Source organism: Bos javanicus, chromosome 1 (genome assembly GCF_032452875.1).
Source record: "Bos javanicus breed banteng chromosome 1, ARS-OSU_banteng_1.0, whole genome shotgun sequence".
Classification (NCBI taxonomy): domain Eukaryota; kingdom Metazoa; phylum Chordata; class Mammalia; order Artiodactyla; family Bovidae; genus Bos; species Bos javanicus.
The window spans coordinates 88,052,587-88,074,024 of NC_083868.1; the positions used below are offsets into that span (position 1 = coordinate 88,052,587).

At 44.1% G+C, this 21,438-nt stretch overlaps 1 protein-coding gene across 1 annotated transcript in view; it reads left to right on the forward strand.

Annotated features, from left to right (window-relative positions):
• The window catches only part of KCNMB3 (potassium calcium-activated channel subfamily M regulatory beta subunit 3), a 98,379-nt gene that overhangs the window by 42,969 nt on the left and 33,972 nt on the right, over nt 1-21,438 (forward strand). The window lies entirely within an intron of this gene.

The window sequence follows — 21,438 nt, forward strand, 5'->3', positions numbered from 1 at the left end:
AAGTTGATTTGACCCTTTTTCCTGATATGCGGATCTTTCCATCTAGACAGTTTTCCTATTAGTATGGGATTCCTGCTCCCTCCATCCAGGAAAGTCCTTCAGTTTTAAAAGATTGATGTTATTGTATGTTTCCTGTGCATCCAGCAAAGCTTCTAATGAGGTGCGCTCACAGGAGGAGGATCTGGGCGTGTCCAGGCTACTCAATGCCTCTGGGGTCTCACCTTTGGGGGTGACCGGGCCTGCAGGTCCATTTGGTCAGTGCTGCACACACTTTGAAGGCTGAGGAACAACTGAGTGACCTTCTGGCTTCATTTTCAGTGTCACAGACGTGGCTCTGGAAAAGAAACTGAGTTTATATTTGCAGAATATAATAGCATTGAGTTTGGGTCACAGCTGCAACAAAATCAACCTGAAACAGATACACAATATGTAAGCAAAGTGTGGATGAATTCAATCCATTTTTCTAATTTGGAATATGGATCTAGGGAGGGAGATTGTGGGTAGATTATCTGTCTTGGATTTTTCTGACTGCTTGAATTCATACTTCAGTGAGGAGAAATTTAGCCCAGAATGCTAATGGTATCAGACTGGGAAAGCCTCTCAAGTTCAGTGGATAAACAGTTATGGGCATTCATTGTGTGTCAGACCTGGGGTGGCCAGGACGGTCACTTCCTCTGGGTCCTTTCTTTGTGCACTGCCAGCCTCATGTCCTAGGGGAAAAGAAAACATATCGTCCTTATGGCTTTGGAGAAACTGAGCTGCCCAGACCTGAGTTCACCTGATCTGCTTCTCAATTGTTAGAAAGGAACATAAAGGCATGTAGAAATTCCTTTTTTTTCTGACAAAGTCTGCCTTTCAAAATCTATTGTGCTCTTGTTACATAACCCCAAATCACATATTTGGGTGTCAGAGACTGAATATGGAGTCTCTTCTATTGATATTCCTACTAGGAAAATCCTATCCCCTTCTGTCTGCCCAGGGACCTCAGAGAGTTGTGTGTCTGTCTGACTAGTGAGAAGCTCACTCACATGGAGATGCAAAAGAGGAAACTCCATTAATGTATTTTAAAAATATTTCCCATAAAACAGCATTTGTATTGAGGCAAGAGGATCCACAAATCCTCAGCTTCCCAGAGGACAGAAAATATTTCCTGGGGAAAGTGGAAAGAGACGTGGTATCAAGTGTTGGGACATGAGGATACGGTTTTCTCTCCCATTTCCCAGGCAGTCTGTGCTGCTGTCTCACACGTAACCCCTCCCTCTACCCTCTTAGCTACCTCCCTGACAGTGGAAGCCTTGCAGGGCACATACAAGGTTTGTGAAATCACGTATCTATAATTCTCTTCCTGAGGAGCAAATGGAAATAGATATAGCTTATTAATAAAGAGCTTGTAAGACTCGACAGGCCATGCTACAAAACCTAGTTTGGAAAAGGGGAAGCAAATCTTTGCTTTTGGTGCTCAGGAGTCAGTCCAGGATTGTGATGTGTGGTTTCCTTTTCAGGTTTCTTCCTTCCTTCCTTCCTTCCTTTCTTTTCTCTTCGTAAGTTGGCAGGGAAATGTGGCCTAGATATTTCAGCTTGGAGGAACCAGATGGGGTGATCCATGGAGCTGCTCATCGCTTTTGCCCATGTGGCTGCAAAGCCAAGTGCCTAATAAATAATGTGCTTTGGTGTAACACATCCTTTTAAACGGGAGGCCGGTTTCCTTGCTGCCAAAATGACAGATGTCTTATCATTTAACTCTGCCAGTATCAGTACATTGTTACTGGCTTCAATTTATGATTAATACTTGACACAAAGAAAAAATTTTCTAGTCTATTTGTTCCTTCATAGATCCTTAGGCATCTAAAGTGGGTGAATTGATGTGTACTGCTCTCTTTCTTATCTTTCCATGTTTGGGTCAGGTTTTCTGTCCAGGAAAGCAGAGAATAGGAATACTTTAATATGCTGGTGAAACTGTTTCCTTTTACTGAATTGCTTAGAAATTGACTCTGTTTTCAGAGACAAATGACAGACACTCACCTCCATCCACCTTGAGCAAAAAAGTGAATTTATTGACTGATATAACAGGGAAGTGCAGCCAGGAGTGGATTAGTTTCAGGCACAACTGGATCTGGGGGGTTCAAACATTATCATCCAGGGCACTTTTCCCTCTCCATGTCTTTGCCTGTCCTTTCTGTTCTATAGGCAGGTTCCCTTTGTCTGATAGGTAAGACCGGTGACAGCAGCTCTGGGTACATACTCTCCAGCTTGGCAACCCTGAGTGAAAATAGAGGCTTTCTCTTCCATTGCTCTGACATTGCCCTCAGAGAAGGTGCTCATTTGCTCTGCCTGGGCCACGAGTTCATCTTTAAACTAGTCCTTGTGACCTAAGGAAATGGTACATGTGAACTGGACCATGGAGCTAAGCTTCCTTGTGGTGGAAATGACAGGTACTAACTCCAGAAAAAGTTGCTTCACGTCTGATTGGCTGAAGTTCAGTCAGTTGGCCAACCCTGAGTCACACAGCTGACGAAGGAGATGGACTGCTCTGACTAGCCAGGCCTGAGTCACCTGTGTCATCTCTGGAGACAGATAGGATAAGAACTGAGAGCAAAGAGGGGCTGTGCCCTAAGGTAATCGGGGCACCGGAGAGGGAGAGCAGGAGTTGGCTAGTTAAATAAAAACTGTGATGACACGTCAATAAAGCTTGTACTTACTGTTTAACTGTTGAAGGTTGGGTGTTTTTAATGTAACACTATACTGATGCTAGGGGATGGAGCAATAACTTTTGAATTCTAGAATGAAGAAACAAAGTTTATATATTGGTCATAAAATTTAATTCTGTTATGTTTTAAGCTACATTAATTTCATTGCAATTCATTCCTCAAAGATCAAACATTATTACCCTTTAAGCACAAGCTGGAATCAAGATTCCTGGGAGAAATATCAATAACCTCAGATATGCAGATGACACCACCCTTATGGGAGAAAGTGAAGAGAACTAAAGAGCCTCTTGATGAAGGTGAAAAAGAAGAGTGAAAAAGTTGGCTTAAGGCTCAACGTTCAGAAAACTAAGATCAGGGCATCTGGTTCCATCACTTCATGGCAAATAGATGGGGAAATGGTGGAAACAGTGGCTGACTTTATTTTTCTGGGCTCCAAAATCACTGCAGATGGTGATTGCAGCCATGAATTAAAAGACACTTACTTCTTGGAAGGAAAGCTATGACCAACCTAGATAGCATATTAAAAAGCAGAAACATTACTTTGTCAACAAAGGTCCGTCTAGTCATGGCTATTGTTTTTCCTGTGGTCATGTATGGATGTGACAGTTGGACTATAAAGAAAGTTGAGCTCCAAAGAATTGATGCTTTTGAACTGTGGTATTGGAGAAGACTCTTGCAAGTCCCTTGGACTGCAAGGAGATCCAACTAGTCCATCCTAAAGGAGGTCAGTCCTGGGTGTTCATTAGAAGGACTGATGTTGAAGCTGAAACTCCAGTACTTTGGCCACCTGATGCAAAGAACTGACTCATTTGAAAAGACCCTGATGTTGGGAAGGATTGAGTGCAGGAGGACAAGGGGACGACAGGGGATGAGATGGTTGGATGGCATCACCGACTCAATGGACATGGGTTTGGGTGGACTCCAGGATGTTGGTGATGCACAGAGAGGCCTGGCATGTTGCAGTTCATGGGATCATAAAGAGTCGGACACAACTGAGCAACTGAACTGAACTGAACTGATATTGAAACCTAAGGAAACATAAATTTATAAATCCTTTTATTTATAGAATATGTTTACTTTTAGAGGGTTCTTCCTCCAGTCCTTATAAAGCCCCATTTGTTGTTCAGTCACTCAGTTGTGTCCGACCTTGCAACATCATGGACTGCAGCATACCAAGCTTTCCTGTTTTTCACTATCTCCTGGAGTTTACTCATGTCTATTGGGTCAGTGATGCCATCCAACCATCTCATCCTCTGTCATCCCCTTCTCCTCCTGCCTTCAGTCTTTTCCAGCATCAGGGTCTTTTCCAATGAGTCAGTTATTTGCATCAGGTGGCCAAAGTATTGGAGTTTCAGCTTCAGCATCAGTCCTTCCAATGAATATTCAGGGTTGATTTCCTTTAGGATTGACTGGTTTGATTCCTTGCTGTCCAAGGGATTTTCAAGAGTCTTCTCCAGAACCACAGTTTGAAAGCACCAATTTTTCTGTGCTCAGCCTTTTTTTGTGGTCCAGCTCTCACATCAGTATGTGACAAAAACCCCAAGGATTGTGTAACTATTCCATTCTATGGGTGAGAAATCTAAGGGACAGAAAAGTTAATTAGCCCCACAAAGTTCAGTTCAGTTCAGTTCAGTCACTCAGTCGCGTCTGACTCTTTGCGACCCCATGAACCGCAGCATGCCAGGCCTCCCTGTCCATCACCAACTCCCAGAGTTCACCCAAACTCATGTCCATTGAGTTGGTGATGCCATCCAACCATCTCATCCTCTGTCGTCCCCTTCTCCTCCTGCCCTCAATCTTTCCCAGCATCAGGGTCTTTTCCAATGGGTCAGCTCTTCACATCAGGTGGCCAAAGTATTGGAGTTTCAGCTTCAGCATCAGTCCTTTCAATGAACACTCAGGACTGATTTCCTTTAGGATGGACTGGTTGGATCTCCTTGCAGTTCAAGGGACTCTCAAGAGTCGTCTCCAACACCACAGTTCAAAAGCATCAATTATCGGTGCTCAGCTTTCTTTATAGTCCAAGTCTCACATCCATACGTGACCACTGGAAAAACCATAGCCTTGACTAGATGGACCTTTGTTGGCAAAGTAATGTCTCTGATTTTTAATATGCTGTCTAGAAGAAGGAAATGGAGAATCCCAGGGACGGGGGAGCCTGGTGGGCTGCCGTCTTTGGGGTCACACAGAGTTGGACACGACTGAAGCGACTTAGCAGCAGCAGCAGCAGGTTGGTCATAGCTCGTCTTCCAAGGATTAACCATCTTTTAATTTCATGGCTGCAGTCACCACCTGCAGTGATTTTGGAGCCCCCCCAAATAAAGTCAGCCACTGTTTCCACTGTTTCCCCGTTTGCCATGAAGTGATGGGACCGGATGCCATGATCTTAGTTTTCTGAATGTTGAGCTTTAAAGCCAACTTTTTCACTCTCCTCTTTCACTTTCTTCAAGAGGCTCTTTAGTTCTTCTTCACTTTCTGCCTTAAGGGTGGTGTTATCTGCATATCTGAGGTTATTGATATTTCTCCTGGCAATCTTGATTCCAGCTTGTGCTTCCTCCAGCCCAGCGTTTCTCATGATGTACTCTGCATAGAAGTTAAATAAGCAGGGTGACAATATACAGCCTTTACGTACTCCTTTTCCTATTTGGAACCAGTCTGTTGCTCCATGTCTGGTTCTAACTGTTGCTTCCTGACCTGCATACAGATTTCTCAAGAGGCAGGTCAGGTGGTCTGGTATTCCCAACTCTTGAAGAATTTTCCACAGTTTGTTGTGATCCACATAGTCAAAGGCTTTGGCATAGTCAACAAAGCAGAAGTAGTTGTTTTTCTGGAACTCTCTTGCTTTTTTGATGATCCAGTGGATGTTGGCAATTTGATCTCTGGTTCCTCTGCCTTTTCTAAATCCAGCCTGAACGTCTGGAAGTTCACGGTTCATGTAGTGCTGAAGCCTGGCTTGGAGAATTTTGAGTATTACTAGCGTATGAGATGAGTGCAATTGTTTGGTAGTTTGAGCATTCTTTGGCATTGCCTTTCTTAGGGATTGGAATGAAAACTGACCTTTTCCAGTCCTGTGGCCACTTCTGAGTGTTCCAAATTTACTGACAAATTGAGTGCAGCACTTTCACAGCATAATCTTTTAGGATTTGAAATAGCTCAACTGGAATCCCGTCGCCCCACACAACACTGGACTGACATTTTTCACTTTGCCTTGCAGAGAGAAAGATGGCTGAGTGAAAGAATTCCAGTGTGAGTAGGAGCAGGGCACAGATTCAAGAGAGAGTTCAGGTGAGTTGTCAGGAACAGACTGCAGTGGCTCACTGACGTTGGGTGGAGGTGAGGAGAGGCAGTGACTCAGCCTCCAGCTCCAGTGACGGGTGGGGTCCATGCTGTGCCATTAATCTCTGTAGAGCTCATAGGCCGGGGTGATTCCCAGCTCCTCAGGTACCCCCCAACCTTCTCACTTCAGTCCTTGAGCCATTCCTGATAACACCCAAGTAATGACCACCACTCTTTTCCTTGTGCCCTCCCCTGTCTGGTGGGGCTCCCACTGGCCTTGGATCCAGTGGTCTGGCTGGATCTACCTTTTATGGTGGTCTAGAGGTCTGGTCTTTATGCCTTCTCAGAGTTCTTCAGGATTCAGGCTCCTTTGCTGCCAATTTGGACCAAGGTCTTAGGGATCCTGAGAGTGAATCCTGATGCATGGTTGGCCTGAGTTCTAGCATATAATAAGCTGCCTCAGTTTCCCCTCCTTAGCCTTAACACTCTAGGGCTGCTTGAGGACCTGCCCAGTGGCATTGGTGTCCAACTCAACTCTTGCAGTCTCTTTCTGTCTGACTTGCTGGCGTGTTGATTAGGGCCATACCTCACATGGACAAAGAGCCCTCAGTGATGATCTGTCAGCTGGCTCCTAAATATCGGCCACAGCCTGAATGTCCAGGGCATTCCTCTGCCTGACTATTTACCTGCCGGGGGGCTTACCTCTTCCTAGAGTCTTAGATGGCACTTCCCCACATTGGTGTCCCTGCCATAGTTATTGGGTTGATTCTTGTTTTCTTTGCTGATCAGACTCTTCCTACCTCAGCCTTTGCCTTGCCCATCTCTGGCAGCCCTCTGCCCCCCAGCCTGGTCAGCGTTTCCTTGCCATTCAGATTGAGCTTAAATGTCACATTTCTGTTCAGTGTTGCCTGACCTTCCCGTGTCTGTCTATATTCTCACCCCATTTCTTGTTCCTCGTCACACTATAGATTTGGAATTCTTTTATTTGGGTCATTGCTCCTTATCCATTCCCTCATTAGAATGAAAGCTCCTGGAAGGCAGGGACCTCCCCTCTTAAGCCCACTGTTTTATTGGAAGGTCCTCTATGGGACAGGTCCTTCAACACAGCAGGTGCTCACTGAGCTACTTATGAATGATTTTTGATTGCTGAGCCCCCATTATGCCTGGTCTATGCCAGGGGGAGAAGATGCAATGGATTTTTGTGCAGGCTGAATTGGAGGCTGTCATTTGGAGCCATCCAACTCCCTTTGCTGGAACCGTCCGCCTGATCTGTCAAGCAAACTCCTAGATTCAGCTTGGAATTGCCCTCTCAAAAACCTTACCTTGCCCTGACCCTCAGAGCTGTACCCCTTCTCCCTTGCTCTCAGAACACCTCTTCCCAACCTTTAATAATGCACATGTTCCACAGCATCATATACTTGTTCGCTGACCTATCTTACTTCCCAATTAGACTGTGAGCTCTTGGCCAGCAAGAATTCTGTGTGGGATTATACGAGTTGGTGAGTGTGTTAATAAACTGATGTACAAATCTGGTATGCAAGAAATAAGCCAGGATTAGTGATGCAATAATAAAATCAACTAATACAGGGCTGTTTATCCCAAAACGATGTCACTGAAGAAGCCTTTGAAACTTTGGCCAGTCTGTGCAAAAGAGCTCATTTCATCATTATTGTGTCAAATTAAGTCCTGGGACCATCCTCCAATCACATGCTCTTATTCATTAGCCTAGGATAGAATTTCAGAGTTGTGTCCCAGTTGTGACATTCTCAGTTCTTGACCAACTCTATTTTCATCTAACCTGAGTTATAGTCAGTAGCTCTTGTGAGTCCAGCAGCATTAATCAAAAAAGTGTCTGTACTGGAGAGGGCGCCTATGTCATCCTGCCCGTGATAGATTAATGACGTACAGCATGAGATTTAGCTGAGGCTCCTTCTTTCCACTTTCAACTCATTGATGAGTTTATTTTGTACATCCCTTGGCCCACTATGTTATCACAGATTTAAACTCAAAAGCAAATTCATTTTGTAATTGTACATATGTCATCCCTAAGATGAAAATTTTCATTGTGAAGGAAAATCAGTTCTTTATTCACCAAGCGTTTCTAAGCTGTGTAGCACATTGCAGGCATTGTGCCAGGAGCTGAGGACGGGATGAGTATGATGTGCCCTTGTCTTTGACGAGCTGATAGTATAAAGGGCAATGCAAGACACGAGGGCAGATGCTTTCAGTCTTGTGAAGTCTTGGAGGATGAATACAAACAGGTCAGATAAAGGATGGGGAACAGGGAGGGAACAGCAAGAACAAAAGACAGGAAAGCGTGGACCGGGAGTGGCATGAGACCAGACCAGAGCTGTCTCTGGATGGCTGTAACCCGTAGACCAGCGTTTTTCAAAACATATTTGAGGGAATACTTGTTCTGTGTGATGATAATTGTTCTTGCATGGTAAAAGGGTTTCCTGATTAATTTGAGGAACACTGATTTTAAAGGACAGCATTAACACTGTTCAGTTGGTACCTGTTTTTCTCAAGTGCTGTGCACCATCTTGTGACAGCTGCGGGGAAAGAAGGGAACAACACATATTGTCCCATGCTTGGGGCTTGTAGGCCAACAGGGAAGACAGGAATTGAGCAAATGGCTGCAAATGATTTCTTTTCCTTTTTAATTTATTTATTTTCAACTGTGCTGGGTCTTTGTTGCTGTGCAGGCTTTTCTCTAGTTGCAGTGAGTAGGGGCCACTCCCTAGTTGTGGCGAACGGGCCTCTCATTGTTGTGGCTCCTCTTGTTGCAGAGCACAGGCTCCAGGCATGTGGGCTGCAGTAGCTGTGGTGTGTGAGCTCAGTCGTTGCAGCTCCCGGGCGCTAGTGCACAGGCGCAATAGTTGTGGTGCACAGGCTTAGTTGTTCCATGGCATATGGGATCTTCCTGGATCAGGGATTGAACCTGTGTCTTCTGCATTGACAGGTAGATTCTTTACCACTGAGACAGGAGGAAAGCCCTACAAATGATTTAAGTCTGTACAAGTGAGCCACATCCCAGAAAGGAGTTCATGTTATAGGATATAAGCTAAGAGGTTAATAAGGACAAGAATTAACATTCTTTCAGCCCATGCTATTAGGCAGACACTGGGCTGAGGGCTTCACAATCATTATTATGTTTTCACAAAGCTAATTAGGGCAATGTGCTGGGTGGTTTTTGCATTTCCTGATGTTGGACATAGTCACAGAGCATTTTTCAAATGGATTTGAGCATGGAACCTTTTTTTTTTTTCTTTTTTTTCCCCCCACAGATCATTCATTCAATTCTATGGCAAGTTTGGCTGGGGAGCCATTGAAGGGTTTCTAGCCGTGGGGAGATACGGTTAAGTTCAACTTTCCAAATGGCAGAAGACATGAGCTTTGTGATCCCAGTGACTCAAAAATGTTCAGAAGTTTTAGAAAGAATCTTCAACTTGCCAGTGCATAAGACTTACCTTTGCTTTCCCAAATACTGACCCATTCAATCTGAGTTTCCTGGAGAACAGTCTGTAGCTCATGGTTACATAGAAAACTGGTGCTGTGGGTTACCTTTGGGGTCAGGTCCTGGGTGACTGTGAGAGACAGGAGGAAGGCTCTCCACTGCAGCATGGTGGACCACGGTTACATATTACCTATTACAAAATGAATGTGGAAATTAAAGAAGTCTCTGTACATGGTCCAGATGTAGCCAGGATTGAGAACCACTGGTAGAGTTAAATAGTGAATTAAAGCAAAATAGTGTGAAAAAAGTAATTAAGACTTTCTATTATAAATAAGATGTGCCAGGATTGATTTGGGCATTAGGAGGTTATGAAGGAAATGGCAACCCACTCCAGTGTTCTTGCATGGAGAATCCCAGGGACGGGGGAGCCTGGTGGGCTGCCGTCTATGGGGTCGCACAGAGTTGGACACGACTGAAGCGACTTAGCAGCAGCAGCAGCAGCCTTAAAAAAGGCAACTTTCTGGTGATGATGCAGAGAAGTCAGACCACGAGGGATTAATGAGACAGAGAGACAGAGAGTGGAGGGTTTTCTGGGGGCAACCCTGACCGGCTTACTCACTAGCTGACTAACTGTGACACTTGGGAAAGGTTCTGAGTCCTGGATTCCTTACTGTAAGGCAAGAATAATATTAGCTTAGAGGGTGATGGGAGAATGAAATGAAATAATAAGTGAAGGTTTTACACACACACACACACACACACACACACACATGCACACAGCAATGAACATGCTTGTTGTTCAGTCGCTCAGTTATGTCCGACTCTTTGCAACCCCATGGACTGCAGCACGCCAGGCTTCCCTGTCCATCACCAACTCCTAGAGCTTGCTCAAACTCCTGTCCATCGAGTCGGTGATGCCATCCAACCATCTCATCCTCCGTCATCCCCGTCTCCTCCTGCCCCCAGTCTTTCCAGCATCAGGGTCTTCTTCAATGAGTCAGTTCTTCGCATCAGGTGGTCAGAGTATTGGAGCTTCAGCTTTAGCATCAGTCCTTCCAATGAATATTCAGGACAGATTTCCTTCAGGATTGACTGGTTTGATCTCCTTGCAGCCCAAGGGACTTTCAAGAATCCTCTCCAACACCCCAGTTCAGAAGCATCAAACATGGTGAACGTGGTGCCTCGTGCGATGTGAGCAGACAGGGTTGATGCAGGCATTTTGGTTGGGAGAACAAAAGGCTAAATTATAAAAACGAAGGTACTTCAAGATCCTGCACAAGATAGAAGGGAAAGGGAGAGAAAGTACCAGCTGATAGTGTTTCTTGGAAAGGAGGGGGACCCCTTTCCTTTTGGGGAAAGGAAGGAAGGAGCGGCTGGATGGGGGTAGGGGTGACATGGCAGCAGAGACATCTGGAAGGAGGAGGGAAGCTGAAGGAGACACAGGTTAAGAACGCTTCTCTTTTCTGCAAAGAAAGAGGCAAGGTAAGAATTGCATAAAATGTTCCAAGTGCCAACAACATTTGATGCAGGAAAGCCATGTTTCTGGTTACAATAAATTGGGGGCAGTCATCATATCTGGATAGAAATACAGGCAGCCTCCCTTCTGTATCACCTCCCTGCTTCGCCTCCTTTTTGCTGCATTACCTCTGGTACAAATACCTTCGAGGGTCATTTATTTATTCAGACCTTTTATTTTGAGGCCACTGGGCAGCAGGTACCAGACCAGGGTGATCTTCACACTGAGGGCAGCACAGGGCAGCGGGGGTGGGGAGCAGTGGGGAAGAAAAGCACAGTTCACCTCTGCTTGTGCATGGCATGTGAACTTAGAAACTCAGAGAAGACTGGATGTTTCCAGTGCAGGAATTGTGTGGATTTCTCTTTGCAGGGGTGTGTTAACACCTACTTATTTTCCCACATGAGCTGATTGAGATGAGACTGTGAATCTACTTGAGTAGACATGTCCCATTTGGCCCAAGAAAGATGCTGGCACGCTGTATCAAAGAGCCTGGAAAAGAATATGTGAGTCAAGCTTCAAAAATATTCCTGAAACATAATTGTCCACTTTCTTAACAAGGAGAACAGTAGTGTTCAGGCCTTTCAGACCCAGTGTCCCCTTCCTAGCAAATACTTCACCATTCTGAAATGAGATTCATAGATAATATAGCTTACCTTCATATATTTAAAAAAAAATCATGCCCAAACTGTATTATACAGGAGAAATTGAAGTTGAGTAAGTTCCTGTTAAGTATGTAATTCTCCATTTGAATCCTTGGGCTTGGCCACATCAGTGGTACAATGAAGTACACATTCTGACATTTATATGGATGGTCACCATGGATGTGACTGCTGAAAACATAGGCTGATTTGGGTTTTATTATATTGGTAACTCAAATACCGTGCACAACTTTAGTGATGGTGATGCAAGTTTCCAAAATGGCAAAGAACTTTTAATAAAGTTCTGAACAAAAGAAATACACATGTCCATCAATTTTCTCAGCAGATGCATTTTGGAAAATTCAGTGAAGAGTTAAAAAAATGCAAAAGCCACTCAAAGATAAGATATTTTGTGTTCATATGTAAAATGGCATTTGGTTTTAGCTCAGATCAGTATTGACAGACTTTTCACCTACGTGAATGTCTAGCGAGGAGAAGGGGACGACAGAGGATGAGATGGCTGGATGGCATCACTGACTCGATGGACATGAGTTTGAGTGAACTCCAGGAGTTGGTGATGGACAGGGAGGCCTGGCGTGCTGCGATTCATGGGGTCGCAAAGAGTCAGACACGACTGAGCGACTGAACTGAACTGAACTGAATGTCTAGCGGGAACGTGGAAAGTTTCATGGTACTCTAGGCGACTCTTTGTCGTGTGGGATTTTTTCTACAAACTGCAGGATTCTGCTGCATCTGGCTGTCCAATCCAATCCTGGTGACAACCGAGAAAACACCCCAGAGGTTTCCACAATGTCCACCAGGAGGTGGCACCATCCCCTTTGAGAACCGCTGCTGTGTATTGTGTGACTGTAACTGAACTCTACACTAATTAATTAATATACTACACTATTAAATGCTTGTTGGATAGAATGACTAAGAATCTTGCTGATCCTTGCAGCCATCATTTTGAACTTTAAGTCACACCATGGAGAGGCTGTAGATATAAATGGACAGACAGGGATAGCCAAATGTTTTAATCTTTCAAACCTGTCCCAGCTGGTTGGTGGTTGCTTCAATGCTACTATACACAGAATAATTTCTGAGGTAGTCCCCAGCTTGTTCAATCATTCAGGAACTATTTACTGAGTGTCTGTGCTAGGCACTGTTCTAAGAGCTGGCGGTCCAGTAGTGAATAAAGCAGACAGATTCAGACCCTCATGGAGCTAAATTTTTGAGCTCAGGAGGAACTAACATTAAAATTGTCTGCAGTGGGATCAGGAGCCCAGTAGCTACAAATTTCCAGGACAAGGAGAGTTAGTCTGAATCTCTGCTAACCCAGGAACTCTCGTGGAATTTTATTTAAAGAAATTAAGTGTCTAAGTTTATTTCTCTATATTCTGTCATCTTCTCAGAAAGAGAAACAGAAAATGAAACAAAACAAACATCTTTTAGTTAGTTGAGAATTATGATTATTTAAGTTTTTATTTAAAAATGAAGCATCTACACAGCCGTATTTTAATTAATTTTTGGCCATGCTGGGTTTCTGTTGCTTCCTGTGTGGGCCTTCTCTGGTTGCAGTGAGTGGGAGCTGCTGTCCAGCCGTGGTGCGTGGGCTTCTCATTGTGGGGACTTCACTTGTACAGTGTGGACTCTAGGGCCTGCAGGCTTCGGTAGTTGTGGTACGTGGGCTCAGTTGCTCCACCTTCCTGGACCAAGGCTTGAACCCGTGTCCCCTGCATTCACAGGCGGGTTCCTGTACCAGGGAAATCCCTATTCTGTCATTTTAAAAGGAAGCATTAGAATTAATGACTACATGTCACCTGACAAGAAACGAGGGCTTGGTCGAATCAGAGGCAAGAATTTATCTAAAAGTAAGATATCCAGACCTATTGTCAACTAAAAAAAAATGTACAACTTGAGAGTTGTGAGTTAAATTTTATTTGGGGCAAAATGAAGACTGCAGCCCAGGAGGCAGCATCTCAGATGGCTCTGAAAGACTGCTCCAAAGTGGCAGTGGGGAAAAGTCAATATATAAGGTTTTGATGAAGGGGGACTTCAATGCCATGAAGCACTCATTTTACAAAAGGTTTCTGTTAGTCATGAGAATCTGAGGTCACCATGAAGGATTTAGTGCTTCTCTAGATATGAGGAGATGCAAGGATTGAGATCATAAAATCTGTTCCTAAAAACATCAGTTCAGTTCAGTCACTCAGTTGTGTCAATATCTTTGTAACCCCATGGACTGCAGCACGCCAGGCCTCCCTATCCATCACCAACTCCTGGAGTTTACTCAAACTCATATCCATTGAGTCGGTGATGCCATCCAACCATCTCATCCTCTGTCATCCCCTTCTCCTCCTGCCCTCAATCTTTCCCAGCACCAGGGTCTTTTCCAATGAGTCAGTTCTTCCCAACAGGTGGCCAAAGTATTGGAGTTTCAGCTTCAGCATCAGTCCTTCCAATGAATTTTCAGGACTGATTTCCTTTAGGATGGACTGGTTGGAACTCCTTGCAGTCCAGGTCTCAAGAGTCTTTTCTAAAACCACAGTTCAAAAGCATCAATTCTTCGGTGCTCAGCTTTCTTTATAGTCCAAATGTCACATCCATACCTGATTTTCCATACAAGCTACTGGAAAAGCCATAGCTTTGACTAGACTGAACTTTGTTGGCAAAATAATGTCTCTGCGTTTTAATAAGCTGTCTAGATTGGTCATAACTTTTCTTCCAAGGAGCAAGCATCTTTTAATTTCATGGCTGCAGTCACTATCTGCAGTGATTTTGGAGCCCCCCAAAATAAAGTCTGTCACTGTTTCCACTGTTTCTCCATCTATTTGCCATGAACTGATGGGACCAGATGCCATGACCTTAGTTTTCTGAATGTTGAGCTTTACGCCAACTTTTTCACTCTCCTCTTTCATGTTCATCAAGAGGCTCTTTAGTTCCTCTTCACTTTCTGCCATAAGGGTGGTGTCATCTGCATATCTGAGGCTATTGATATTTCTCCCGGCAATCTTGATTCCAGCTTGTGCTTCTTCCAGCCCAGCGTTTCTCATGATGTGGTCTGCATATAAGTTAAATAAGCAGGGTGACAATATACAGCCTTGACGTACTCCTTTCCCTATTTGGAACCAGTCTGTTGTTCCATGTCTGGTTCTAAATGTTGCTTCCTGACCTGCATATAGATTTCTCAAGAGGCAGGTCAGGTGGTATGGTATTCCCATCTCTTGAAGAATTTTCCACAATTTATTGTGATCCACACAGTCCAAAGGCTTTGGCATAGTCACTAAAGCAGATATAGATGTTTTTCTGGAACTCTCTTGCTTTTTCAATGATCCAACGGATGTTGGCAATTTGATCTCTGGTTCCTCTGCTTTTTCCAAATCCAGCTTGAACATCTGCAAGTTCACAGTTCATGTATTGCTGAAGCCTGGCTTGGAAAATTTTGAGCATTACTTTACTAGCGTGTGAGATGAGTGCAATTGTGTGGTAGTTTGAGCATTCTTTGGCATTGCCTTTCTTTGGGATTGGAATGAAAACTGACCTTTTCCAATCCTGTGGCCACTGCTGAGTTTTCCAAATTTGCTGGCATCTTGAGTGCAGCACTAAAACATTCAACTATCTAAAGACCTAAAAACATCCAACTATCTAAAGAGCTAAAAACATCCAACTATCTAAAGACCTGTCCCACCAGATTCCCTGGAGCACAGAGTGCCTCACTCCACCCTGAACTCCCTCAGGGGTTGTTGAAGGTCAACAGCTATAGTACCATAGGGCTTAATCTCCGTAGAAAGTGAAGTGAAAATGAAGTTGCTCAGTCATTTCTGACTCTTTGCGACCCCATGGACTGTAGCCTACCAGGCTCCTCCATCCATGGGATTTTCCAGGCAGGAGTACTGGAGTGAGCTGCCACTTCCTTCTCCAGAGGATCTTCCTGACCCAGGGATTGAACCCAGATCTCCTGCATTTCAGGCAGGAGCTTTACCCTCTGAGCCACCAGGGTTCAGTGAATCTCTGTAGAGGCAGATGGCAAATGCCTTTGTTGTTCAGTCATTGGCAATGTTCTTGTTAAGTGCCAATTTGTAGTTTACACTATCAAAACTTGTGAATGTCCTCACTCTATGAAGTCCTGGCCACCAACATTCCTGGGTAGACCTTGAGAGTAAGACCCACATCCTAAGCCACTGAATGAGAAGGTGACTTACGTCAGGAAAAGCTCAGCTTTGTATTTGATCCCTTCTGGAGTCTTGGACTCACCCCTCCCTGCTGTGGCTTTGTGATTGATTCTCTGTGTCCTCATCTGCAGAATGAGTGCCTCCCTTCCTCCTTGTGTGGTGTGACTGAGGTAAATGATGTTCCCAAGCCACTGAGCAAAATGCCGCAGTACAGGGCTGCTCAGAGTACCTCAGCTATTATGAGTTGTCTAAGAGAAATGGTTGGATAGCATCACTGACTCGATGGACATGAGTCTGAGCAAGCTCCAGGAATTGGTGATGGACAGGGAAGACTGGAGTGCTGCAGTCAATGGGGTCGCAGAGAATCAGACACGACTGAGCAACTGAACTGAACTGAAGAGAAGTGGGGTGAGGGCAGATGGTTGGGTTTTCTTTCTAGCTGTCACTCAGCAGCTGAGGTGAGGTTGTTCTCACATTACTGTAATTCCAGGAGGGGAAATGACTTGTCCTTGCAAACTAACTTATGGTTGCATGTACTTTGTTGTGGTGGCTAAATTGTGTCCAACTCTTACGACCTGATGGACTATACCCTACCAGGCTCATCTGCCCATTTGATTTTCCAGGCAAGAATATTTGAGTGGGTTGCCATTTCCTATTCCAGGGGATCTTCCTGACCCAGGGATTGAACTTGGGTCTCCTACATTGCAAGCAGTCTCCTGCATCGCAGGTGGATTCTTTACTTGGTTGAGCCACCATAGAAGCTTCATATTTTTATTGGATCTTAAAGGTGGAAAGAGATGGGAATACCAGATCACCTGACCTGCCTCTTGAGGAATCTGTATGCAGGTCAGGAAGCAACAGTTAGAACTGGACATGAAACAACAGACTGGTTCCAAATAGGGAAAGGAGTACTTCAAGGCTGTATATTGTCACCCTGCTTATTTAACTTATATGCAGACCACATCATGAGAAACGCTGAGCTGGATGAAGCACAAGCTGGAATCAAGATTGCCAGGAGAAATATCAATAACCTCAAATATGCAGATGACACCACCCTTATGGCAGAAAGTGAAGAAGAACTAAAGAGCCTCTTGATGAACATGAAAGAGGAAAGTGAAAAATTTGGCTTAAAGCTCAACATTCAGAAAACTAAGATCATGGCATCATGGTCCCATCAGTTAATGGCAAACAGATGGGGAAACAGTGGAAACAGTGACAAACTTTATTTTTTTGAGCTCCAAAATCACTGCAGATGGTGATTGCAGCCATGAAATTAAAAGACGCTTGCTCCTTAGAAGGAAAGTTATGACCAATCTAGACAGCTTATTAAAAAGCAGAGACATTACTTTGCCAACAAAGGTCTGTCTAGTCAAGGCTATGGTTTTTCCAGTAGTCACGTATGGATGTGAGAGTTGGACTATAAAGAAAGCTGAGCGCCGAAGAATTAATGCTTTTGAACTGTGGTGTTGGAGAAGACCCTTGAGAGTCTCTTGGACTACAAGGAGATCCAACCAGTCCATCCTAAAGGAGATCAGTCCTGGGTGTCCTTTGGAAGGACTGATGTTGAAGCTGAAACTCCAATACTTTGGCCACCTGATGCAAAGAGCTGACTCATTTGAAAAGACCCTGATGCTGGGAAAGATTGAGGGCAGGAGGAGAAGGGGATGACAGAGGACGAGATGGTTGGATGGCATCACTGACTCAATGGATGTGAGTTTGGGTAGGCTCCGGGAGTTGGTGATGGACAGGGAGGCCTGGCGTGCTGCGGTTCATGGGGTCGCAAAGAGTCGGACACGACTGAGCGACTGAACTGAACTGAAACGTGGAAAATTCTTTAAATATCTGCTCCAACCCCTGCATTGCACAGAGGAGTTAGCTGAGTTTCAGGGAGGTCTTGTGATCTAGACCAGAAGCAGTGTTTAGGATCCCAAGGCCAGGCCTCCAAGACCTATTAAACCCATAACCCATGACCCAGGGTTTTCTCGTGCGTGAATTGTAGGACCACCTGTATTAGGATCACATGAGGAGCTTTTCAAAATGCAGGTTCCTGGGAACTACACCTCAATGATTTGATCAGAATCTCTAAAGATGGGGCCTGGGAACCTTAGGTCACCCTTGAAATCAAGTACCACTCACATAGTGATCAGTGACCTTGAACTACATTATTATCAAACATGTCTGTCCCCAGTGCCACCTGGTGAAGACTTGGTCACAGTGGATTTCAAACAAGACCATAAATCAAGGGCTCTTGAACCCTCTAACAATTTCAGCTATTGTTTGTTAGTTTCCACTTCAATTATACAATGAGCTTTTTCTATGCCAGGTTGGCCCAGTTCTGTGGCTCTTGTGAGGTTGTGTAACTCCCTGTAGCTCTCTGCTCTTAAAAATGCCCAAGAAATGAATTAGTGCCTGTAAAGTCTTAGAACTGTTCCTGGCTCAAAGTAACTACTCAGTGAGTGTTAGTCATTAGTATTCTCACTCATCTGAGCAGGAAGAACATCTGTAGAGAGGTGACACTGATTTCTCTGACACAAGCCTAGATCATAGGGTCTGTGTCCATTTGATTAGCAAAGATGTCTGGAGTTAGTCATTATGATGAAGGACAAGAAAGATCCAGTCTGAGACTCTGTAAATGTGTAGCATAGATCATACTCCCTTATTGTTTGTTTTTCCTACAAAGAGAATATAAGATCAGTTTATTACCTTAGTTTTGGCAGTTTAAATTGCTGCTTGCACCAGCAAAAACTACTCATACCAGGATAATTATTCAGTTTGGGGTTTATTTAATCTCTGACAAATACACAGAACCTCACAAAGAACATAAGCTGTTGTATACTTTTTAGGTTTTGGGATTTGTACATCTCTAAATTTGAAGACAAATATAGTTCTCATGAACATGGAGAATTTCAGCTACCAAAGAATTCTTAACTGTACAGTAGGTAGTGTGCAATTGAGAGAATATGAAAATGAATGAGGAAGTGGTTTCTCCAGCCTAGTGAAAGGGAGAGATGGTTCTTTTTTTCCCCTTGAGTAAAGCATCTGTTCAAGGAAAAAGAAAATGAGTGTGGAGCCAGGAATCCATGATGCCAGCATTTTGCAATAACATCCCCTTTCATCTTCAGATTTCACTGCAGTTTGTGGGCACTAATTAAGTTTCATCTTACTCATACCACTCACATGGAATTTTATTTATTTTTTACTAAAGAAAACCAGGGTAGGGAATGTATAAAAGGTTGCTTGAAGTTACAAAACTGGGGGAAAAGCCTCCAGTCCAGAGAGGGAGGGGGCCCAAATGGTGGGCTTGATGGTTGACTCATGGCTTTTGTGGAGTAGGAAGTGATCCCCAGCTACTCTGAAAGAGTGATCTAGGGACTCAGGGAGGGTCTCAGGGACCAAGAGTGGGACCAGGGACTCAGTCAGTTCAGTCACTCAGTCATGTCTGACTCTTTGTGACCCCATGGACTGCAGCACGCGAGGCCTCTCTGTCCATCACCAACTCCTGGAGTTTACTCAAACTCATGTCCATTGAGTTGGTGATGCCATCCAACAGTCTCATCCTCTTTCATCCCCTTCTCCTCCCACCTTCTATCTTTTCCAGCACCAGGGTCTTTTCCAGTGAGTCAGTTCTTTGCATCAGGTGGCCAAAGTATTGGAGTTTCAGCTTCAGCATCAGTCTTTCCAATGAATATTCAGGACTGATTTCCTTTAGGATGGACTGGTTGGATCTCCTTGCAGTCCAGGGACTCTCAAGAGTCTTCTCCAACACCACAGTTCAAAAGCATCAATTCTTTGGTGCTTAGCTTTCTTTATAGACCAACTCTCACATCCATACATGACTACTGGAAAAACCATAGCTTTGACTAGATGGACCTTTGCTGGCAAAGTAATGTCTCTGCTTTTTAATAAGCTGTCCAGGTTGGTCATAATTTTTCTTCCAAGGAGCAAGCATCTTTTAATTTCATGGCGCAGTCACCATCTGCAGTGATTTTGGAGCCCCCCAAAATAAAGTCTGTCATTGTTTCCATTGTTTCCCCATCTATTTGGGATACATGAATCCTAGGGACTCAGGAAGGATCTCAGAGACCAAGGGTGGGGACCAGGGACTCAGGGAGGGTCTCAGGGACCAGGAGTGGGGACTAGAGATTCTGTGTCCAGTGAGGGTCCATGCACCTGGCCTCTCTCACCACTGCACTTCTTGTGGCTTAGCTTGTGTGTTCCTGAATGGATGCATTGGGATGGCAAGTCATACCAACCACTGCAGTTTCTTCTTGGGTGGAGTGTGTTATCGGGCACTTGCTGTAAGGGTGGGAGGGTACTGGTGGACAGAGAGGCCAATTGTTTCCAAGTAAAGGGGCACCAGGAAGAAAATCAAAGGGTAACAGGTTAGGTTACTCCTTTCCACTTACCATCATGAAGAAGAAGTGAAGCCGCTCAGTCATATCTGACTCTTTGCGACCCCATGGACTGTAGCCTATCAGGCTGCTCTGTCCATGGGATTCTCCAGGCAAGAATACTGGAGTGGGTTGCCATTTCCTTCTCCAGGGGAACTTCCCAACCCAGGGATTGAACCCGGGTCTCCCACATTGCAGGCAAATGCTTTACCCTCTGAGCCACCAGAGAAGCCACTTACCATCATGACCCTATGTAAAAAGGAAGAAAAAAACTGAGCACAGGCTAGGTCTGAGGTCAGTCTCAGATGGCCAGTTGTGCCAGCTATTTCTAAGACATACCAGGCCCAGACTTGTCCAGGACCCAAAATAAATCTGTCTGGATCTATCAGAACTTTTGAATTGGAACTGAAAGTAATTTAAATTAACTCACTTTCTTTGTTCACACCCTCTTAAGATGATTTTATTAAAAGATTCTACATGAGTATTTTCACTTGGGTGGAACTGGAATCATAAAATGGGAAGCCCCAGGCAGGTGCAAATTCAAATAGGAGGTCTCAAAGGCTCAAAAACTACCATATTTCTGAAGTTGATCCAAATGCATAAAAATAGCAGTAAATCACTCACTTCTTTTTTTTTTTCACTCACTTCTTCGAAGAGAGTTACATACTAAATTGCAGGGAAATTTATTAGCACATCTAATCTGAAAAAGAAAGTTCTTGTATATTTATAAGGCTGTGACAAGCAGGAGGTAGATGGGGAAAAAAATCTAGTTGCTACCAGTTTTTATTCCAAATTGTATCAGTTTATTAAAAACAAATAATTTACAAAGGAAGTAGTCCATAACTCTAGTAGAAAATTAATACAAATCAGAAGTATATATATTTTACATTAAGTGGTATTAATACAGTTGCAGGTAGTAGTTAATATGGCTATATATACATGATGTTTATAGATGAGATTATGCTTACCTTCTTGCCAACACCAACGTTTTGGAAAATGTTAATATAATATTGGTGGTGGTTTAGTTGCTTAGTCATGTCCGACTCTTGCAACCCCATGGACTGTGGCCTACCAGGCTCCTCTGTCCATGGAATTCTCCAGGCAAGAATACTGGAGTGGGTTGCCATTTCCTTCTCTAGGAGATCTTCCTGACCCAGGAATCGAACCCAGGTCTCCTGCATTGCAGGCAGATTCTTTACCAACTGAGCTACAAGGAAAGCCTCAAGATAATATTACCTTTACTTAAAAAAATTCAGCAAAAGTAGTCTACTTGGCATTCT